Source organism: Adiantum capillus-veneris, chromosome 9 (assembly GCF_014529385.1).
Source record: "Adiantum capillus-veneris isolate H3 chromosome 9, ASM1452938v2, whole genome shotgun sequence".
Lineage (NCBI taxonomy): Eukaryota > Viridiplantae > Streptophyta > Polypodiopsida > Polypodiales > Pteridaceae > Adiantum > Adiantum capillus-veneris.
Genome location: NC_140939.1, coordinates 87,139,557 through 87,147,313, shown reverse-complemented (window position 1 = coordinate 87,147,313; position 7,757 = coordinate 87,139,557). Strand labels below are relative to the sequence as shown.

General features: G+C 46.2%; 1 long non-coding RNA gene across 1 annotated transcript; it reads left to right on the top strand.

Annotated features, from left to right (window-relative positions):
* The first annotated feature begins 3,932 nt into the window (after nucleotides 1–3,932).
* Nucleotides 3,933–6,313, top strand: LOC147450762 (uncharacterized). Its single transcript, XR_015189164.1, has 2 exons — nucleotides 3,933–4,203; nucleotides 4,284–6,313. It is a non-coding gene; the product is annotated as an uncharacterized LOC147450762 (long non-coding RNA).
* The last annotated feature ends 1,444 nt before the right edge of the window (nucleotides 6,314–7,757 follow it).

The following is a 7,757-nucleotide window of genomic DNA, read 5'->3' as shown; positions in this document are numbered from 1 at the left end:
GCATTGTTCTATGCAGCAGATGCACCATTAGCATTGTATGGGTATACAGATGCAGATTGGGCAGGTAGCATTGTTGATAGGAGATCTACGAGTGGCTTCATGTTCTCTTTTGGGAGTGCTGCTGTTACTTGGAGCAGCAAAAAGCAGCCTACGGTTGCTTTATCGAGCACAGAGGCCGAGTACAGAGGTGCAGCACTTGCGGCGTGCGAGGTAGCTTGGCTACGCACATTACTTGAGGACTTGGGAGTGCAGGTGGACCAGCAAATTTTCATCCATTGTGACAACCTCAGCAGCATGCAGTTGGCTAGGAACCCAGTGTTCCATGCCAGGACCAAACACATAGAGGTCCATTACCACTACGTTCGAGAGCGAGTGTTGGCGGGCGACATCGACTTGGTCTACGTCAGCACAGAGGAGCAGATAGCGGATATCTTTACCAAGGCCCTCGGAGCTGAGAAGCTTCGACGTTTCCGGACTATGCTTGGACTCTGCGACATGCAGAGCTCGAGGGGGAGTGTTGAGATGTCGAGCTCTACACCTTGAGTTGGCATCCACTACGGGTCTTGGCCGCTTACGGCATTTACTCACTGGCGCGTTAGGTGACCGACACGGAGGATCTCTGCCAGTGATTCTACAGCTGGACTACACTTATAGTGCCAGCCTAGTACGCTTCTAGCGAGTTCACACTTAGTGATCGCATGTACATATGTGCTACTTTTTAGCTTTAGCACTTAGTCATTTTGTACTCTCTTTTCTGTGAAGAAGAAGAAGAAGCTTTCCATCTCTTTGTGCTTTGTGCTTGTCTTGTGTAGCTCTCTTGCATCCTCATTCTTTACACATACTTGACTACAAGGGTGTCTTGTGATAGTCTCCTAGGCTATACCTTTTAGATATGCTAACATGCATACTGCCTCAAATCATTGGGGGGGGGGGAGAGAGAGAGAGAGAGAGAGAGAGAGAGAGAGAGAGAGAGAGACAAAGGGAGAGAGAGAGAGAGAGAGAGAGAGAGAGAGAGAGAGAGAGAGAGGTACAAGAGAATGAGAGACCCAATGCAAATGGTAATAGAGATGGTGCATAGATATTGTTGTGTGGCATATCACTAGAGAGAGAGAGAGAGAGAGAGAGAGAGAGAGAGAGAGAGAGAGAGGTACAAGAGAAGGAGAGACCCAATGCAAATGGTAATAGAGATGGTGCATAGATAGTTTCGTGTGCCATATCACTAGAGAGAGAGAGAGAGAGAGAGAGAGAGAGAGAGAGAGAGAGAGAGAGAGAGAGAGAGAGAGAGAGAGAGAGGCCTAATCAATATCACACGACCAAATTATGAGCAAAACATCATGTAAGAGGAGGAAAGGAACATGTGATGGTAGTTTTTTGTCAAGACAAGGCATCATTAATTCTCACATCACACCGACACACACACACACACACACACAGAGCGTGAGAGAGAGAGAGAGAGAGAGAGAGAGAGAGAGAGAGAGAGAGAGAGAGAGAGAGAGAGAGAGTTAACCAATATCACACCACCAAATTATGAGCAAAACATCATGTAAGAGGAGGAAAGGAACGTGTGATGATAGTTTTTTGTTGAGACAAGGCATCGTTAATGCTCCCATCACTGAGAGAGAGAGAGAGAGAGAGAGAGAGAGAGAGAGAGAGAGAGAGAGAGAGAGAGAGAGAGAGAGAGAGAGAGAGAGAGAGAGAGAGAGAGAGAGAGAGAGAGAGAGAGTCAATCAATATCACACCACCAAATTGCTATTTAAAAAATAATGCAAGAGGAGAAAAAGAAAACAATGAAGATAGGATACAATGCTTGTCACAACGAGGTTGAGGGGAATTGGGTAGGAAGGTATATGCAATAGGGGTCATCGGCAAGGGGGGGGGATCTTGGTTGAGTAGGGTCCTCTCTTTCCTGAGTAGTGGCTCCATACCCCTTTTAAAAAAAAATATGGTGGCAAGGGACTCTCCTCCATTTGGGAGGAAACAACCTGCATGTTGCAACAAGAATGATGCAACAATGGGAATTAGCAAACATCCTATTGTGGATAGGGGAGCCCTTGGTGGAGTGAGAATCTTCCATGGAGTGGTTGGGTTTACCATGGGTATTCCTCTCCTCATTGGCCATGGGTGCTGACATTGAGTGGAGAGAGGGCCTACAAAATCTAGTCAAGGAGCACTCATAATGTCCTCTCTAGCCACGAGGGTCACTAACAAGAAATCATGCATCTACATTACGTGCGCTTGGAGCGCATTAAAAAATCCCTATAAATACACACTCAATTGTAATAAAACAACCCCTTCTTCTTGAGAAACTTGTGGATTTTTTTTCAAAATGCAATAAAAACCCAATAACCTGCAATCAAAAGTGTGATCTATTAGTTTCTAAGAGGTTTGCCCAATAAAATATCACTTTTTTGAACTAAGATTCTATACTTACTTTTTTCAGGATGACGTCCCCTCCTCCCCCTCCCTCACACCATGTGAATCTCTGGCATGTCATTCAGGTGGCTCCGCATGCTCCATTCCAACATGTCTAGTTCTTGAGCAGCTGAGTGCTCGTGAGCGGAGGGAGGCTTGATGAATCTCCTCTTTGCAGGCTCATGCTCCCGCTCGTTTGAATTTTTGATTGGGCACACTAGTGCCTTGGGTGATGTTGCATAGCTTGCGGCAATTCATCAACAAACATCCAAAGGGAGAGTGGCAACTCCCGTGGCTTGGTGGCAGCTTGAATCGGGCTTGACGTTATTCTGTTGTTTGTTGTCTGTCACTTGCGTGGCTCCTAAATTAGATGGTTATTTATGGTAGGGTGGTTGTCGTGTTAACTAGTCGTTTTGGTGTGCTAGGGTGGCTCCCATGTTGCCAATCAACTTGGACTATTGTATTGATGATGTGTTACTAGGTTTGACCAGACATTTTATTTTAATTTCTTTTTAGTATAAATATATTAAAAATCACATTGTGTGAGTATTGCCAAAAAGAAAAGATGATGTCAACAAGTGCTAGCCCAGTTATAGTCATTGCCCATGAGTTCAAAAGTGATGGGTTCAACACCCCTTGACTGCTCAAAGACATGTTGTATCACTTGAGGGCGCTTCCCATGTAGTTTGCCCAACCTTATCTGGATGAGAAGACTCACCTGAAGAGGGGTTGGGTGTGTGTGTTGTAATTTCAAAGCTGTAGGTAATTCTCAAAGAAAAAAAGGATGCTTCTGCATCAATGTAGCATAAAGAGATTTCCAACATAGCATGTGACCTTTTTACTAAGCTAGATATAAGGCTTCATTCGAATTCGTGTAGAATATCGTTCTTGAAAGAAAACCAAAGCCGACACCACTTTCATGAGCAAAAAGTCACAAAGAGAGAGTGGTTTTTAACCTTCTCACCCTCCTCTCAAGCTTGAACTGAGGCGTCTACTTTTCCCAAACACTGCTTAAAAATACATTAATTCTCTTATAGACATTAGCATTTGTAATACAATTATCTATGGCAATAACAGCGTACAGAATATTGAGCAGCTGCAGATATAGCATTAATAAGCGAATATCGAGCAGGCCCTAATTACAACGTCCATATGAATATTGCTGAGAATGGGAAATTAATGGAATGAGGTAGCGCACCACCACGTGTGTAGTTCCTCCCGTGAAGTACTTGAGCTTACGCAGTAGTCACGCCCTGCGCACTACTGAGGTAATCATTGCACTCACTGCCCCTCTTGCACCGTCACGCTTATTCCATCTTCTGATAATAATCTTCCCACAGACGACGTCACGGGAAAAGTAGCCAGCACGAGAGAGAGAGGGTCTCTGTGAAGATGAGGAGTATGAATCGTCATCAACCTCACCTCATACTTGCTATTTCTTCGTCTTGTTGGTGTCAAAGGGGGAGAGAGAGAGAGCGAGAGGGTCTCTCTGATGATGATGAGTATGAATCGTCGCGTAGTGTGCTTGCTACTTCGTTAGCGTAGGAGCCAAAATCTCAATGCTGCGCGCTCATAACCCACGTGGCGCAGTTTCAAACAGGCTCCATCGTTTTATCGATGCACCTGGGACAGCTATACGTCAGTCAGGGGGCAGGGCAGAAAGCTTTTGAACCTCAGTGTTGCGAGCGCGCACGCCGGGAGCTACAGGTCGCCCCAAGCACAGGAGGTTGCTGAGGCCGCGAGCTGTCCCTCACAGGGGGCCGCGCGCTACGCTGTTGACATCTGAGACAGGTTTCCCTGCGGGGTCGTTTATTGAATGCATAGGAGCGTTATTCCATTAAAGGGGCTAAGGGCCTTGTCATTCATAGCAGGTTCAGCGGGGCAACAGGTGGTTTGTCCCTTTGTTTTCATTGGCGCCTATATTAGGCTATGGCTCAGGGCTTCTTCGCGATTACAGAAGGGGGCATCAGGACAGGTTCGCACAAGGAGCTCAAGGAGGCTCTGGCAGTTCGAGTACTGCTCACCGTGAGCCGACCCAGCAGGGGGCCGCCTGCTGTCTTTGTTACGCAGGCTGCGCGACATCCCTCAGTAGGGGGTTGCATGCCATTCACTCTACCGACAGGTGCAGATCACGAGAGGGGACACAAAGGGGATGCGCCTATGTATGTTTGGCAGAACTGGTTGAGCGCCCGCAGTGGGCTGTGGTTGTGATTCTTACCCGCATCGGGTTGAGGCATTTTGTTTTCTCCGCCGGGACTCAGCTGAGCCAGAGCGTCGAGCTGTTTTGAGGTTTTCCTGATTCCTCGAGTGGGCCACGACATCTTTGTATGCCAGTAGAAGGGTGAGCCATCAAGCTCCGATCCCTCACCATTTTGTATTGTAAGCCATGTTGGGCTCGCCGAGTTGAGGAGGATATACCCTCACTCGCCTATCCTTGTTTTTGAATTGGTTTCTAGTGTGCCGGCCACTATAGACCCGGACATAGATTCTCTCTTGGAATGCACTGATTGCAGCAGGGCAGAAAGCTCGCAGTTGAGAGTGTGGACTCTTGGAATGCACTCATCGCAAGATTTTCCTAATAGGGACAAGGGCAATAAGCTCTAGTCTGTTTTCAGCAAATGCGAAGCGAGGGCCTCTCTCCAGATGCAATCACCTATGTGGGCATCTTGAAGGCATGCGGCTCTGTCGTGCTTTTTAATGGTCACAGGAAGAATCCAGATGGGAATTGAAGGCCTCTCTCTAGATGCAATCACCTACGCAGGCATAGATGCAATCACCTATCCTAGGATCACATGTCACAAGCTTTTTTAATTTCACATCGATCGCAAGCGTTGACGAATTTCAAAACTATCATGCTTCCTGTTAGATGTTATGTTCGGAATGTCTTGGTCGATATGCATGCATCTTGAAGGCATGTCGCTCTAGGCAAGATGTTGATATGGGCACAAAAATTCACAATTATATTGTTAGTCAAAGGCTCTTGGAAAAAGATGCCGTGCTTGGCACTGCCTTGGTTGATATGTATGCCAAATGTGGTGTACTACATGATATACCCAACATGGCTGTGGCAATAATGAAGTAATCAGATTTTTCACCAAATGCAAAAGAAAGGCCTTTTTTCATGGCTAGGATGTTTTCATGAGATATGCACAACATGGCTGTGGCAACGAAGCATTGGGATGTTTTTAGCAGATGCGAAGGAAAGACCTTCCTTCAAATGCAATCACCTATGCAATTAGGGGCTATTGTGAGGCTGTTGCAGAAACATTTTGTGCTTGGTAGTGGCAAGGAAACACTCTACTGCTTTTACTAGTGGATGCGAAAGGAGGAGCTCACTTCAAATTCAAATCACCTATGCTTGCACCTTTCAACGTTGTGGCCTTACTTACGCAAGATGTCAACATGGGTGATAGAATTTACAACGAGATTGCTAGCCAAGGTCTGTTGGAGAAAGATGGCATGCTTAGTAGTGCTTTAGTTGATATGTATGCCAAATGTGGTGCCGTCATGCAAACATGAAAAATTCTTGATTGGCATCCTCTCCGTAATGTCACTTGGAGCGTGTTGATGCGGGATATTGGATGCAAAGGGAAGGCCTCCCTCAAGAAAGCACTAGGCTTATGCAAGATCTTTAATTGGGGCTAAAAATCCACGATATTGGTGATATTAGAAAAAGCGATGCTGCAACAAGCAGTGGCGGATCTCACAGAGATGAAGGCGAGGAGTTAAGGCAGCGAGCCAGTGCCAATCTTAAGAGATACAGATAAGGTCATGAAGAAACCTGCAGGTTCCAACGCAGAAAATAGGTCGCAAATGAGCTAGAAACGCAGGTCTCAGCATTGCAGGTCTTTGCGCCGGGTTACAGGCCGGGCTGTTTCCGTCAGTGCCCTGTGATGGTTGTTTTACGCTACGAGCTGACCGAACAACGGGACCATGAGCTGTGCATTGTCAAGCAGGTTCAGGGAGCAGATCTTGGAGCAGATCCAACATAGCAGGGCCTTGCTCTCATTTGTTTTGAGCTTTGGTGCCTGCAGTGGGATTGTGGTATCGATCCCTCTCATTGATGGTTGCGTTGGCATTGTTGTTGGGAGATCTGTCAGGCAGCATGGCTGATTATTGCAGGGTTTAATAAGTAGGTTATTGAGCAAGCTGTGAAGAAAGGCCTTTCCTTCACACTTGATGGGAATCCTTTCTGTGATGTCTTTTTGAGTGCATTGATTTCCTAGCATGGCTGTGGCAACGGCCAGATGCGAAGCAATTCATGATGAGAGTGCTAGTCAAGGGCTGTTCTGAAAGGTTTTGTTCTTCGTAGCGAAGGACTCTCTCTAAATGCAATCTCCTTTGCTTGCACCTTGAAGGCGTCTCACCTTCTGCAAGATCTTCACATGGGGAAGAGAATTCACGATGAGATTTCTACGTAGGGGCTGTTGTCAAAACATATGCTTGGCAATGCTCTGGTCTGTATGTATGTCAAATATGGGGTCCTTGTGAAAGCGCATAAAGTTCTTGATGAGCTTTCTGTCCATGCCCAACATGATTGTGGCAGTGAAACATTAAGATGTTTTTTCACCAGATATGTGCAACATGGCTGTGGCAAGAAAGCACTGAGATGTTTTTCACCAGATGTAAAGGAAAGGCCTTTCTTCAAATACAATCACCTATCCAGTCAGACGCTATAAGGGGGCTTTTGGAGACACAAATTGTGCATGGCAATGTGCTGGTTGATATCTACGCCAAACGTGGTGCCCTTATGAAAACGCAAAGGACTTTCTTGATGGGCTTTCCGTGTGAAATGTTGTCTCTTGGGACATGTTGATTGTAGGATATGCTTAACTTGGCTATGGCAAGGATGTCGTCCCCTAGAGCGAGTTGGTTGTAGGATATGCTTAGCAATGTTTTGATCTATATGTATGCTGAATATGGTGCCAATTCTGGATAAGCTTTTACTACGAATTGTCACCTTTTGGAGCACGTTGATTGCTGGATACGAGCAACATGGTTGTGGCAAGGCAGTTCTCAGCTATTTTAACCACATGAAAAGTGAGGATTTCTCACCAGACGAAGTCTCTTGGAGTGCTTTTATACGCGGATATGCCAAGCAAGGGTAAGCGAGGATGCTCAAAAATGTTTTTCCTAGATGCAATACGACTTGGGTATGTTCTTGATGACCATTTTGCTTGAAATGTGATGGGAATGGCGTCTCTTGGAATGCATTGGTCGCGGGATCTGCACCACAAGAGTAGGGCCAGAGAGGTCTAGGCTGTTTTGAGCTTCCTATCCAGAGTGTGGGCTCTTGGAATGCATTGATTGCAAGATTTGCCCCACAGGAGAAAGCTTTAGTATGT